General features: G+C 46.7%; 1 pseudogene; it reads right to left on the bottom strand.

The window, feature by feature from the left end:
• Positions 1-4,527: 4,527 nt before the first annotated feature.
• LOC141576351 (ferritin heavy chain pseudogene) lies at positions 4,528-5,429 on the bottom strand (annotated as a pseudogene).
• Positions 5,430-15,592: the final 10,163 nt, after the last annotated feature.

Below are 15,592 nucleotides of genomic sequence, written 5' to 3'. Positions count from 1 at the left end.
CCAGCAGTTTCAAGAGTGTAGCCCATTTGGTCAAGCTTCTAATAGTTTTTCCCAATGTGCTGAGGGCAGGCTTGCCTATCGCAGAGGGATCTCATTTGCCACCTTGAAAAACTTACCTGATGAAAAGAAGGGTGGAAGAGGTGTGAGTGCATCAGTTTGTAGAAAGCAAAGTGGGGAAGTTCTGATAAAACGGGTTAAAGTGTGTGTGTGTGTGTGTGTATATACCTGGCGATATGTCTGTGTGCAACATCAGATGAAATAAGGGATTTCCAAGATCTTTGGGATATTTGACAATTCAATAATTGCTGCTGAAGATACAGTGAGTTTTCATTATGTTTTGTTCAGTATTAACATGAAGGTATGCCTGAGTTTGAACTCAGGCATCAGCATTATTTTCCAGTGCCCCAGGTGATTCCAAGGTGCAATCATGTTTGACAATTAGGATGCTAAGGAATGTTTTTCAAAATTCAGTGTGCATATTAATCACCTGGGATCTTGTTAAAATGTAGATTCTGATTCAGTATGTCTGGGGTCAGGCTTAAGACTATTGAGTGTCTAACAAGCTCTCAGGTGAGGCCGATGCTGCTAATTCGCACCAGCAAGGAAGTTAGGAAAATTCTCGTGCTGGTTTTAGTTGCCTGGGATGCGTAGGTCCTGCCCCAGAGACTGATGCAATTGGTCTGAGAGGTGTCTGGGCAGCTAGTTTCTAAAGCTCTGCAGGTGATTCTAATGTACAGCAAAGCTTGCCAACCTCTATGGGAAAGTGTGTGATGATTTATCAAGTTCAATTATTTTATCCATAGCCCTAAGGTGGTCTTCTCTTCCCATTCCCCGTGCCCTGACTTATCCCTCTGCTTTTCAAGTCCAAACATCCAGAGGATGGTGGGATCAGGATTAGCACTCATCCTTTCATTCTTCCCCACCTCTGAGGAGTAGAATGTGGTCCAGGATGGAAAGGGCAGGCTCAGGCAACCAGGGTTTGGGAAGAATAAGCAAAAAGCTTTGTCCAGGGCGATTTAAAGGAAAAGCTAGTTGAAACAGAATGGGGCAGAGGGATTGCCAGGGAACACGGTCACAAGAAAACTTGCCTTTAGTCTTGGCCCTGAGTTTGCAGCAGTGAAAACATCAATCTGCTCTCTCGAACCTGACAGCATCTGTCAGGTGTCAGGACCTGACAACCAAACAGCTACAAAGGATTTTTCCTTTTCAATTAGGAGAGTGACAAGGTTGATTGAAGCAAGAGAGATTCCCCAGTAGCAAAGTAAAGATAAAAAAATCTTTCTCCAAAGTATAAACACCACAGAGGAACTTAGAAGTGAGTGAATGATGAAGATGCTGATGATAAATACCTTATGGCTTACACATAAGGCATTTATTATGCACCAGCCACTGTTCTAAGCATTTAAAAAAATGAACTTGTCTCATCTTCTAAGCAACCAAATGGTATTAACAATTTTATTATCCTTACTTTACATGTGAGGAATCAGGCACAGAGAAGTTAAGTAATGTGCCCAAGTTCAGCCAGTTTAGTTAGTGGCTAAATGGGGACTTGAACCCAGGTAATCTGTGGTGAAGAATCTGCTACACCTAAGTGCTTGTCTGAAACAGGAGAGTCAATTTATCCTCGGTCCATTTATAGTCAGACACAAACAGCTGCTCCCCGTGTGTGCTTCTGTAACTGAGTGGGACCTTGTGGGGCCTTTGTGGGACAGATACCCTCGTGTCCTCCACCTCCCTCTTGTCCATAGAAAAGCTTAGCCTCCCAGGCCTTCTCCAAGTTCCAAAGAATAAACTTAATCAGAGAAGTGAGAAAATGCAGAAAGAAAGGAAAACAGTAAGGCAAGACAAAATAATGATAGGTTAGCCATTAAACAAAGGACCTTTAGTTCTTCCTCAAGGGCTATGGATAATATTCTGAGCCATGTCCTTTGAACTGTTTTGCGGATACTGAAACCCTAGCCAGGTGGAAGAAGTTAACTGCATGCTGCCTGCCCACAAGCACGGAGACCCTAGACCAGGTGGAACCAAAAGGTTGATGGGGTTGGCTTCCAATTACCTCACCAGCAACCAATCAGAAGAATGTTTACAAGTTGATCACGCTTCCCACAATCCCCCTCCCTCACCCTGTCTTTCAAAACCTTTCACTGAAAGCCATCAGAAAGTTCAGGCCTTTTGAGCACTAGCTGCCTTCACTCTTTGCTTGGCGCCTACAATAAACACTGCATTTTCCCTGTGTCAGTAGATTGGTTTTACTGTGCACAGGCAGGCAGACCCAAGTTTGGTTCTGTAATACTTCCTCATATCTAGAGGAGAACAGTTTATTGACATATATATGATCTGAGACATTATTAGAGAAAGGAGAGGTCCTCAAAGCTGACAGAAAAAGAAACAGTGAAAAGATCCACATTTGACTAAGAAGAGCAAAGGGGTAAGTGCGTTTCCTGGAAACTTAAAGGGACTTAATCCTCACTTTTAAGAAAATATTCGCTTACAGTCATGGTAAAATGGGAAAGTTAATTACTGTGTGGCTGAGCTTGTTCATATTTTAGTAAATGTTCAAAGCAATATAAAAACTTTAAAGAAACTCAAACTAACCATGTGTTCTTGATAAAGCATGCAGAATCTGTAAATTTTAACTTTTATCTTTGTTAACACACCTGGCACAGAAGAAACATGTTTGGAGTATTTTTCTTAGGCAACAACACCTTAGGGTTTATGTGAGTACAGAGTTCATCTGGTCAAATAGAGCTGACTGAGAAGCTAAATTTGTAAACGGGAACAGAAAAAAATAAAAGCCCAAATTTATCATTTCCTTAAAGAATTTTTTTTTAAACTGGGAAATCTTTGTACATAGCCATGAAACTAAGAGAAAAATCTTCTCCACATCCTGAAAGGAGAAACCAAGAGGCCACACTTAGGTCAGAACAGGCTGATGTGGGGCCACTGGGTATGGACACAGCTGGTCACAGTGTGGAATGAGGTAATGGTCCAGGTAGGGCCAGCAGCCCTCTAAGTGTTGTTTTTTTTTTTTTTTAAACACTTTTTATTGATTTATAATCATTTTACAATGTTGTGTCAAATTCCAGTGTAGAGCACAATTTTTCAGTTATACATGAACATATATTCATTGTCACATTTTTTTCTCTGTGAGCTACCATAAGATTTTGTGTATATTTCCCTGTGCTATACAGTATAATCTTGTTTATCTATTCTACATTTTGAAATCCCGTCTATCCCTTTCCACCCTCCGCCCCCTTGGCAACCACAAGTTTGTATTGTATGTCTATGAGTCTGTTTCTGTTTTGTATTTATGCTTTGTTTGTTTGATTTTTTGTTTTAGATTCCACATATGAGCGATCTCATATGGTATTTTTCTTTCTTTCTGGCTTACTTCACTTAAAATGACATTCTCCAGGAGCATCCATGTTGCTGCAAATGGTGTTATGTTGTCGGTTTTTATGTCTGAGTAGTAGTCCATTGTATAAATATAACACATCTTCTTTATCCAGTCACCTGTTGATGGACATTTCCTCTAAGTGTTTTAACGCCTCATCCCATGCTCCACTGTGATCTGCCCTGGCTGTGCCATACTCTCTCCCTACTCTCTTTCCAGTGGCCTCATCCAGTCCCATGACCTCAACATCATCTATATAGGCTAATGTCACCCATATATATGTTTCTAAACCTGAGCTCCAGATTCATTTTTCTGACTACCTGCAGAACAGTTCCACTTGGATGTCTAATAGGCATCTCAGATTTTACATGACATGCCTTCCCCACCCTTCCATTTCAGTTGTGCCCTGACAGAAGTCCCCAAATTAATAAATAGCACTGCCATCAACCCAGGTTAGATTAATTTAGATTATTTTCTTTATATCTCATTCCTCACCTCTGGTCCACAAAGACATCTTGTTGATCCAAATCCATCTGCAATTTGTCTACATCTCTATTTCTTCGGCCTCTACTCCAGTTCAACCACCATTGTCTCTTACCTGGACCGGCTACAGTGTCTCCTAACTGGTCTCCTGGCTTTAACTCTCCCCCCCACCCCCACCCCCATTCTTCAAAGCAGCCAGAATCACTGACTCAACAGTCAGAGGGATTTATTCTACTTTAAATTCAGTATCACAAATTGACCTTCATCTAAGATCTTATATTTCTCAGCTCTTCTATTGAGATACATTTTGAGGGGTACCGTGTTGCTTTATTGTAAGATGATATAGTTGAAGTAAAAAAAAAAAAATCACGTGGATGTTTCATAAGGGCAACATGCATGCCTAGCATTGGTGACCACAGGAAGTCACACCTGTGTCTATCGGGAAGCCAGCCCTACACTCAATTACATTATCACTGTCACCCATGGTGAGTTTGTCAAAGAGGTACTCTGCCATGCCGGCTTCCAAGGCCCCCAGCTGCTACCCAGAATTAATGGTCCACATTTCAAATACAGTGAAGACCCCTTTATTTTAACCCCTGCCCAATCCCAGGTTAGGGTTTTGCACACACAAATTAATCAGAGACCTTTATTTATATAGGCATCAATAACTTTACTGGAAGAAATGGCAAAACTGGAAACAACAAAACATAAATAAAATTTTTAAGTGAACTTTTTTTTTGCAAGGGCACTATTGCGCTATGCATGCCAGGCAGGGTGACCTCGGGAAGTCACCCCGTGACCACGGGGAAGTGCAGTCCAGGCTCAGTTCTTCTTGTCACTGTCGCCCAGGGTGAGCTTGTCGAAGAGGTACTCCGCCATGCCGACTTCCGGGGTCCCCATCTTGTGCAGGGTGGTGATGTGGTCCCCCAGCTCTTTGATGAACTCGACCTGCTTGTTCAGGCAGTGGCTCTGCAGGAAGTGGCACAGGTGGGCGTCGCTCTTCTCGCTGGCCAGCTGGTGCAGGTCGAGCAGGCTTTGGTTGACGCTCTTCTCTAGGCGCAAGGCACACTGCATGGCCTGGAGGCCGCTCTCCCAGGCGTCGCGGTCTGGCTTCCTGATGTCGTGGAAGCAGAGGCGGCCCCCGCGCTGGTTCTGCAGGCGCATCAGGCTCTCGGCCCACTCCCCCAGCTGCCGCGAGCGCCGCAGGAAGAAGCGGGCGAAGTGCTTCAAGGCCACGTCGTCGCGGTCGAAGTAGAAGGCCATGGCCAGGCACACGTAGGAGGCGTGGAGCTCCAGGGTGATCTGACAGTTGACAGCGGCCTCGCATTCCGGGTGGTAGTTCTGGCGTACCTGTGAGGGCCCCGCGGGCATCATGGCTGGCGGCAGGGGCACCAAGGCCAGGATGAAGGGGGCGCCGAAGCGGGAGCTGCGAAGTGGGCAGCGGCGGGGGTGAAGACGGCGGCGGCCGCTTCGGAGCGTCCCCAGGGTGGCCGATGAGGGCGGCTGAAGGCCGCGGGCTTCAGGCCGGCAGGCAGGTGGCTGGGTGTGAGCTCTGGGATGGGCCGGAAATGATGGCCGCTAAGAGGGGCCGAGGGGGCGGGGCCAGAGGGTCCGTTACCCGGAAGAGGTCGGGGGTGGGGTGGGGTTAAAGGGGCCAGGCAGAAGCACAGTTACATCACAGCCTGAGTGAGGAAGGACGACTTTGACCTGAGCATCAGGCATTAAGTTTTTTATTTTGCTATATTTTCTGAGGACTTTAGTTCACAAGTAGCTCCCTTTTTAGCACCCTGTTCTCATTTTGTAAACCCACTGTCTTCCTTAAAATTCCGAGAATGTGAATATGGATTTTTTGGTAAAGTTCTTTTCTGTTTCCTGTATTTTATTTATATATTTATATATATATACACACATACATATATATATGTATGTGTGTGTGTGTGTATATATATAATCCTCCAGAAATAATTCTGTTTGTTCATTATGATCTTCTTTCACTTTACTAAATATCTGGCCAACATTTGTTCATTCATATTTGAGAATAAAGGACTCATTTGATTGGCCTAGGTACTTAGAATGGATCTGATCTACAGTTGTGATGTCCATTTCACTAATAGCCTTCTCCTCCAAATGGGAGGGCAGAGTGTGCCCATTAGGGAATGGTCTTCTCTCTTTAGGACACACGATTTGAAGCTTGCAGGTAAGACATGGACCATAGTAAAGACCAAAATCTTGGCATTTTCTGACATTGGAAGACTTCTGTATACCTCTTCTAGGTAGATTGTGTCCTGTTCTGTTTCTCTTCTGCTGAGCAGGTCTGCAGTTATCTCAGACGTGCTCTAATATGGGTTCCCTTGCTGAGCCTTTGAATGACATAGAGAGATTATCCTCCTATCACCTGCACCACCAATATGCACTGGATCTTGGTAAGATCAAAAAATAAAATTTTACTATGTTAAGTCAGAAGGACTCAAAATATTTGTTACAGCAGTTAGCCTACTCTTGTCATCAGGTTTGGCTGGTCATTGCTCAAGAATCCAATACTGAGAGACAAGTATTAGGTAAAAGGAAAGATAGCTTTATTGGGGAAGTTCTGGAAGAAGGTGGAGTCATGTCACAAGGAACCAACTCCCCGTTGCCGATTAAGGGCAAGAGCTTTTAAAGGTGTGTGGGGGTAGGTACAGCACAGCACAATTAGCTCCTATGACCATAAAACTGGTTATGCTGTTGTCTGATCAGCATCATCTTGATTGTTTTAAGTAAGTGAATCTTCAACTCCGAGGTTGATTTGCTCCATTTCCGTGAGGCCAGTTCTTGGAATTGTGCATGATGAGCAGCTTATGTCATGGCTGTAGTCTGGGGTTAGCTTTTTCTCTCTTGTCACTGTTTTAGTATCTGCACAACAACTCAGGAAAGTGCATCAGACACTGTTACCGCTGTCCTTGAGGGAGGAACTAAAGATTCTGTGGCTGCTGCATGGCTGATTCCCTGTTCAAACTGTCATCAGCCCTCCAGGCCTGACTGCCCTCCTTATCACCACATGTTCACATCCTTTCAATTATCAAGTCTTGAGTCAGCCTTTTGTGACTCAGGGGAAGCCTGGGAGACCAGTTTCTCTGCAAACAAGAGACAGAGGACACAGAGGGGCTTTTGTACCTGGGAGGACCCTGCAGGGTTCTCCTTGGTTTCACCCTGACTAATTACCCAGTCAAATCAAGTTCTGGATGACTCTGGATGATACCCATGGGTGTAAGCCACTGTAAGCTTACAGCATTTCCTCTTGGTGGAAATGCAGATCCCAAAGTTAAAAAGTCTAGACAGAGCTGAATCATCATGCTCTATTTCTTTCAATAATATATTTCCGTCCTGCTCCCGTTTTCCCTCATGGAGAGTGGAATGAGAAATCGCTCAAGAACACATGAAGCACAAGAAATAAGGTTCACTGTTTCCCTCAATGCCAGGGAACAAACTCCACCTGGTCCTCAGGTGCCTGACTTTAAGCCAACAACAGGAGGCGCCAGGGGCGGGTCAGGTCAGCTGTGATGAGGGAGGTGTGGGTCCTGTAGGAACGGGGGCTCCCCCTGGGACCACATAATCCGAGGATGTGTCTGTGTGGGGCAGCTCCCCAGAAGAGGAGGATGCTGTTCCAGAAGTGGTGGCAGAGCTAAGGAGATGGTCCAGGGATTGTACCCTTCAGTCTGCCCTTGTGGACTGTGAGGCCCATAGAAGTGAGTGAGTCCCAGATCTGTTTGTGTCCCCTACACCATCCAGCACTCCAGGCACCGAGCACATCCTCCCCTGAGGAATTCTTCACCTTTGGAAACGGGCACAGAGAGAAAGGAGCAACCAAAGTGGGCTCAGAAAGGCCTGGAACAACCTGTTAGAGACATCTGTGGGGATGGAAGATGGCTTCAGCCCCCAGATACAGGCCCGGGACGCCTTTGGGCAGAGTTCCTGCAGTGCTTTCCGAGAAGCCCGGGGTTCGGGAGCCTGGCCACAGTGAGCAGCGGTTAATAAAGGTGATCAGGGAGCCAGTCCCAGCTCTGTCACCAGACAGTAAGTGAAAGATGTGATGAGTCCTCCCCAGACTGGGTGATTTCCTGCATTCTCGCTAATCCTCGCAAGGCTGTGAGGTAGGATTGGTCTTATCATCTCCCACACGAGGAAACTGAAGTCCAGGATATAAACTACTTGCCCAAGATGCTGTGGAAACTGGATTCAAGTCAGATCTGACTCTCAGCACTACCCCTAGTGACCTCAGCCATGTGTTCAATAACATGGGGTGCAACCAGGACACTGGGTCATGTAATTCCTTGAGGCCTCTCCCAGCTTCACATAGTGGGAGAAGCAAGCGGCGCAGACACAGCAGGAAATAGCTGTTATGATTCTGTAGCAGCACGGTAACACCCCACCCCCTTTCTCGGCACAGTTCTAACCTTCAGCAAGGCCAAGTTTCTCCTACCCAACTGCACAGAGCAGTCTCCTCTTGCCACTAGGAAGTGAGTTTAAGTAAACTTTAAAAAATCACAAAGGGCTATAGTTTGAGACTGAACAAACCTTTTCCCCCAGAGGGCTGTCAGGCCCCTGACCCTGGCTGGGATGAGGGAGGGGTTAAGTTGTGCATCACTCTCATGTGCTGGCCAACCCCCTCCCCTCCTGCCCTGCCCCACGCTGGGTTGTTCTCGATTTGCATTCTGCTGGTCTAATTTATAGGTGACATTTATTCATAAGTTTGTGATATGTCATCCTCTTTCAATGAGGGTAATCAATATTTCACCCTAGGGGAAATGTTACGGAAATGACAGGCCAGCCAAGAAACAAGCACCACTCGGAGGGTTGGAGTACTCAGATTTATTACGCCGGCGGGCTCAGAGGGGCTTCTGCTCCGAAGCTCTGAGCACCTCCAAGACATGCACATGAGGTTTTATAGGGTTAATTACAAGTATGGGGCTATTAGCCAATAAGGTTCAAACAACAAAAAGCAAGGAATCAGTACACTGGAGCTTATCAATTTGGAACAGATCACGTTACTGACACTTGTTGAGCTTGGATTTACGAGTTAGCTTATTAGCCCAGTAAACTGACACTAAACTTCAGATTTATGAGTTAGCCCAGCAGAACTTAGATCAGTAAACGGACACTTATCACACTTAGATTTGTGACTTAGCTCGTTAGCCCAGCTGGGCTTTTCCTTCACATTCCCCCCTCTTGATGCTTTCACAACCCTTGTTGGAGTAAGCATCATCATTTACCTGTTGCAGGGGCTCATAATTGGAGGCTAACATCTGAAGTTTTATAGACTCTAACCACTCACTGACAAAGCGGGTCAGGAAGTTTAGGACACAGGGCCCAAATAGCAGAACTGCAAAAATCAGGAGTAAGGGACCTATGAACGGTGCCAGCCAGGAGGTCCAGCCCCAGGGGCCTGTCCATGGGCTCTTATCTAAAATATGTTTTTTCTTTTCCACTCGGTCTTGTAACTCTTGAACCATTTTTCTGACAACCCCTGATTGATTGGCATAAAAACAGCACTCTTTGTTTAGGAAGAGGCATAGTCCCCCCTTTTGGCCGTGAGTAAGTCCAGACCCCTCCTGTTTTGTAAGACCACCTCGGCTAGAGAGTCAATCTGATTTTGCAGCGTTTCCAGGGTTTTTTGTTATTTGTTGGAGATCGTGGCTGAATTTACCTGTAAGCTGAAAATACAGGCCGGTACATGGACGACCTGTCACCCGGTTTCATGCAGGTGTATTGTACAGACAAGGAGAGTGAAGGCATTAGCGTCAGTAACATCAGCCTTATGATTATCTTACACATGATGTTGCGGTGATGGCACTAATTATAACAAGGTTAAAATAGCTACCAGGATTCTATGGCCTATGTTCCAGTCAGGTGGGGCGGCGCCAGCTAGCCCCACTGTTAGTACGCAGACTGGTATAGCAAACAAGGAAAGAGGCAAGGGAGCACAAAAGAAATACATTTAACAGCTGCGTTGAGCTTTCCTCAAGCTTCGGCAGTGCGTTGACTAGCCAGCCTCCGGGTGTGGCTAGAGCAGGGCTCGTCGATCCTTTTCTGGTCCCTCTTGATCTTGAGCGGGTCTCTTGGGACACTCTCAATTTTCCAGGGACCCTCCGTCTGAGGGGCAGTTGCTCTCTTGACCCTGGAGTGGTGGATCCAAGGGATGATTCCTGCAACTTTAACAGCTGTAGGAGTAGTTAATAGCACTAAATATGGTCTCTTCCATGTTGGTTTGAGAGGTTCCTTTTTTTTAATCCTTTACCCATACCTGGTCACCTGGTTTATGGGGATGCACTTGGACCCCTAACAAAATGGGGGTTTTCTCTATCACCTAACCCCAAACTTCTCGTAGTACTTTTCCTAGTCCCAACAGTTGTTGGTGGAGCCCTAAATTTCCTATTTCTGGGGTGGGATTTCTCATCCTGACTAAAGGTGGCAGTCGCCCATAGAGGATTTCAAACGGAGAGTACCCAATATTAAATCTTGGGGTGCATCTAATTTGCAACAGAGCCAGGGGTAGAATGTCCACCCAGGGGAGCTGGGTTTCTTGGCTGATTTTAGCTATCATTTGTTTTAGAGTTCTGTTCATTTGTTCTACCTTCCCTGAGCTTTGAGGCCGGTATGCTGTGTGCAGGTTCCAGCGGATGCTCAGTGCCTTTGCCACTTGCTGTACAATTTCTGCCACAAAGGCGGGTCCATTGTCAGACCCGATGGAGGTAGGTATTCCAAATTGAGGGATAACATCCCTGAGGAGAGCCTTTGTCACATCCCTTGCTTTTTCTGTCCTGGTGGGGTAGGCTTCTACCCATCCTGTGAAGGTGCAGATGAAAACCAGCAGGTACTTATATCCCTTACTGGGCCCAAGTTCAGTAAAGTCCACTTTTAAATCTTCAAAGGGAGCCAATCTGCATCGTTGTATTCCCATTGGCCCAGTTAGCCCCTGTTTTGGATTGTTTTGTGCACAGAGCAAGCAGCGTTGGGAAACTGATGCACACAGAGTAGGGAGATGAGAAATCAGGAAATATTGCTTTAAGAGGGCCTCCAAAGCCGTTTTTCCCATATGTGTGTCTTCGTGTTGTTGGACTAGACAATAAGCTAGTCGTTCTGGGATGAAAACCCTCCCATCCGTCATGATCCACCATCCGTCCTTTCCTTTCTTTCCCTGTTCAGCCTGTGCCCACTTGTTTTCGTCGTGGCTATATTCTGGGGCAGTGGGTAGCTCTGGTGCTGCCATAACTTTAATTACTGAGTGTTCCCAGGTGGCTGCTTCTCTTGCCTTTTGGTCAGCTAGCCTGTTCCCCTGACTCACAGGGTCATTTCCTCTTTGGTGTCCCTTACAGTGAATAACGGCCACTTTCTTTGGATCCCATATTGCCTCCAGTAACTGTAAAATTTTTTCTTTGTTTTTGATTTCTTTTCCCCCAGCAGTCAAAAGTCCTCTCTCCTTATAGATGGCTCCATGTACATGCAAGGTTGCAAGTGCATATTTGGAATCGGTGTATATATTGACTCGTTTTCCTTTCCCTTCCCTTAGTGCCTGGACCAGTGCCCAGATCTCTGCTCACTGAGCAGACCATCCTGGGGGAAGGGACTGTGCCTTTATTACCTCTCGGGTTGTTGTTACAGCGTAATCTGCTCGCCGCTGCCCATCTTGCATGTAACTGATGCTGTCTGTGAAAAGTTCCAGGTCTGGGTTTTGCAGGGGCTTGTCGGTTAGATCAGGCCTGCTTGCATACATCTCTTCGATGATTTCTTTGCAGTCGTGGTCAGGCTGCCCTTCCCCCTCAGGCAAATATGTGGCTGGGTTTAGGGTTTGCACAGTCTCTAGACGGACTCTTGGATTTTCATATAGAAGCCCCTGGTAGTGGATCATCCTTGTGTTAGTTATCCATTTGTAACCTGGGCCGTTCATCAGGGACGCCACAGAATGGGGCACTTTTACATTTAAAGTCTGTCCCAGTGTGAGTTTGTCTGCCTCATTGACCAGGAGGGCTGTGGCAGCGAGGGCCCGTAAACAGGGTGGCCATCCTGATGCTACAGGGCCCAGTCTTTTAGGTAAATAGGCCACAGGGAGCTGCCATGGCCCCACATTCTGAGTCAGGACTCCAAGAGCGGTTTGGTCTCTTTCATGTACAAACAGATTAAACTCTCGTGTTACATCTGGTAAGCCTAGTGCTGGGGCTTGGGTGAGCAGTTCCTTTAATTGCCTAAAGGCATTTTTTTGTTTAGTTTCCCATTTGAGGGTTTCCTTTCCTGATCCAGCAGTTGATTTGTAGAGGGGCTTGGCTAGTCTTGAAAACCCAGGGATCCAGATCTGGCAAAACCCAGCTGCGCCCAAGAACTCTCACAGTTTTTTTGTTTGTTTGTTTCCGGTCTGGGTATGGCGCAAATAACTTGTTTTTGTTTTGGTCCTAGGGCTCGGTGTCTCTCTGAGATGATAAATCTCAAGTATTTGACTGTTTTTTTGGCCTGGACCGGCTGAGCTGCTAATATCTTGAATTGTCAGGTCCATCTGAGCAAAACTAAATCAATGGGGGTAAAGTCTGGGCGATATTTAGCCAGGAGTTAATGTAAGGGAATTCATCTGGGTGCCCTGAGGTTCCAGTGATTATTTCATAGACTGCTCGCACTGTTGCTAGGTCCAGAGTTTTTCCTGAGGGCCACCCGACTCCAAAGGCCGGCCATTCAAGCTCACACAAAGTGCGGATCCTGCCGGGGATCATTCAAATTCCATAGTCTCCTGAGAACCCCTTTTTGAAATTCTTAATCATGCAGTCTAGAGTGGTGGGTTTTGACTTAGAGCCTCGCATTCTTTTTAGATGTTTAAGGATAACAGATCTGTTGCTCTAGATGTCTGGGAAGGTAGCCTTTATATCTTTTCCTTCTTCACTCCTCAAAACACCGGAGTTCCCAGAGAGACTGCTCTCTTGCTGGGTCTATGAGTTGTTTGAAGGCTAGTTTGGTCAGGGAGTCTGGGTTCCAGTCACAGCTGATGTCTCTGGAGCTCAAGGCCTCAAGCAGTTCCAGGGACTTTCTTCATTAAATCCTCTCTATATCCTGAACTAACGTATCAAGGGCGTGGGACTGACGACAGATGGTAAAACAAATGGACTAGAAAAGGGACCTCTGAGGCCAGGTGAGCCCGGTCCTGAAGGAATTCGTCTTCTAAATTTGAGTCCTGGGGGTCTGAGGCTAGGCAGAAGGGGCACTACTTGGGTCAGTTCAGTAGGGGAACAATAAGTCTCGGGTGTTCTGTGACAGAGTCAGGTAGGAGACTTTCTCAAAGAAATAGCATCCTAGCCTCTGAGGGCACAGAGGCGTTGACTCGTTGGCTGTCTATGTCCTTTTCCCTCCCAGTGTAGCCACCCTGTGCCAGTGTCGCAGACAAGACAAGGGAGGGTTTTCGTTGCGTCCGCCTGGCCGCTCCCCTCCCGGGGACGAAGGTGCCTCTTAGCTTTGGCGGGTCAGTATAAGCCGCTGACTCCGATCAGGATCCTGATGGACCGATACCGCCCTGAGCCGTATGAGGTCACCACGGGAACCGCAGGTTGGGACTCACTCGAACTCCGTAGCAGAATGCCGTGGAGCTACAAACTCGAGACTGATCGCATGCTTCACAGGCCGCTCATTTACTCACACACACACACACACAGAGGTTAACAACAGTCCTCCCACCAATACCAATATCCTGTTTCCTGTAGGAGGGGATCAGCCTCCTCTTCTGTCCACAGGGACAGGACCTGATTCCTGACCTGATTTCCCTGTCTGAAATACCATCAGACGGGCCTGTAGGAGGGGATCAGCCTTCTCTTCTGTCCAATGGGACAGGACCTGATTCCTCCCGGGGGATCCTACTGAGTCTGTCCATCCCTCCACGGAGTCTGGCTCTGGTTGTAGCCCAGCCACCCGGGGGGCCGAGTTGCCGTCACGAAGGAGAACCCGGAATACCGTTGGGCGGCGCCACCTCATTCGCTGCTGGAGTCCCGTCCCCCGGTTGTCTGGAGCCACCAGTGCAGCGGCTCAAGGGGCCGGCCTGGTTGTATCTCGCTGGGGCCTCCAGAAATGTTACGGAAATGACAGGCCAGCCAAGAACCAAGCACCACTCGGAGGGTTGGAGTACTCAGATTTATTACGCCGGCGGGCTCAGAGGGGCTTCTGCTCCGAAGCTCTGAGCACCTCCAAGACGTGCACATGAGGTTTTATAGGGTTAATTACAAGTATGGGGCTATTAGCCAATAAGGTTCAAGCAACAAAAAGCAAGGAATCAGTACACTGGAGCTTATCAATTTGGAACAGATCACGTTACTGACACTTGTTGAGCTTGGATTTACGAGTTAGCTTATTAGCCCAGTAAACTGACACTAAACTTCAGATTTATGAGTTAGCCCAGCAGAACTTAGATCAGTAAACGGACACTTACCACACTTAGATTTGTGACTTAGCTCGTTAGCCCAGCTGGGCTTTTCCTTCACAGTAGAAAAGAGACTTGTGTTGCCTTTCCACATAGGATTAAAATCAGTTTTCTAGAGAGTTACTTAGCACCTCCTGAACTCCTGTCCCTTGGTCAGTTCTCCAAATAACCATTGATATTTGTGTATGCTTATGTTCAACTAGACTGCACTTCATGAGGTCTTTTGAAGATCATCTTCCCTCTCCATCTCCCAATAGTTTGATGCACATAAATTCTGAATAATTGTTTATGGGTAATGCGTACCTCTTTGGCTTAATGAAACCAACACTTCTCAAATGTGGACTATAGTACTTCACACCTGATTTTTGAATCTGGGGGGATGGATGGGGCTGGTATGTCAGAAACCATCCATGTTCTGCATTTAGTGGCCAGCAATGGACTCAGATCCGTTTCTTGTGGAAACTAACACAAAGAGCAATGGGGATTGTCACTGGTCCTTAATGCTTTCCTGATAGTTATTTTATGATTGAGCATGTGTGATTCAAAAATCCAATACCTCAGTTGTACTTTTCATTCTAGAAGGGGTTTAAATGATTCCTCTGTCTCATGTGGCTGTGGTTCTCTTGTAGAGGATTCTAGTCTAGCGGTGGTCCTGTGACCACTTACTGCTTATCAAATGACCAGTTTGACCCAAGGAGGAGTGTGGAAGAACCACTGCAGGAGGAAAGTAAACAGCAGCAGTCTTGGCGGTGAGGGCTGCTCTAGTGTCTGTGCTGGACTCAGCCCATCAGTAGTAGCTTTTGGCTAGAAACACCTGGAGCCCTCAACCGGGCCATACTGCTTGGGGAAGCTGGCCCAGACATTGTCCCTTTGGGAGCCAATATTATGATTGGACCTGCCCTTGTGGTTTTTACTATGATTGCAAGGTGTACCTCAGTAACAGCCATCAAGGAACTTGGAAAAATACATGGTTCATTACTCCCTGGTCCTGGAGGACACAGGGCATGTGTGGGGCCACACAGCAGAGGTCGTGGTGGAGAGAGAGTAAGTACAGGCCTGGGGTTCTGCTTTTTTGGGGGTTCCAGGATGGGATTCCTGGACTTTGACAGGTTAAGTCTTTATTGGTGAGTTTAAACCATGAGCAGGAATTAAAATGCCAGAAGGGAAAAACCAGTGGCCAAATGGTCACTTATCTAAGTCTACCAGAGAGCTCTAAAACAAAGGAAACTTCAGGGGTCGGGCAGCCTGGCTCCTTAACTAGTTGTGTAGTTAGTTGGCAATGAGTTTGTTTG

Source organism: Camelus bactrianus, chromosome X, assembly GCF_048773025.1.
Source record: "Camelus bactrianus isolate YW-2024 breed Bactrian camel chromosome X, ASM4877302v1, whole genome shotgun sequence".
Taxonomy (NCBI): Eukaryota; Metazoa; Chordata; class Mammalia; order Artiodactyla; family Camelidae; genus Camelus; species Camelus bactrianus.
Note: the sequence above shows the minus strand (reverse complement) of the source record. Positions and strands in the feature narration are given on the sequence as shown.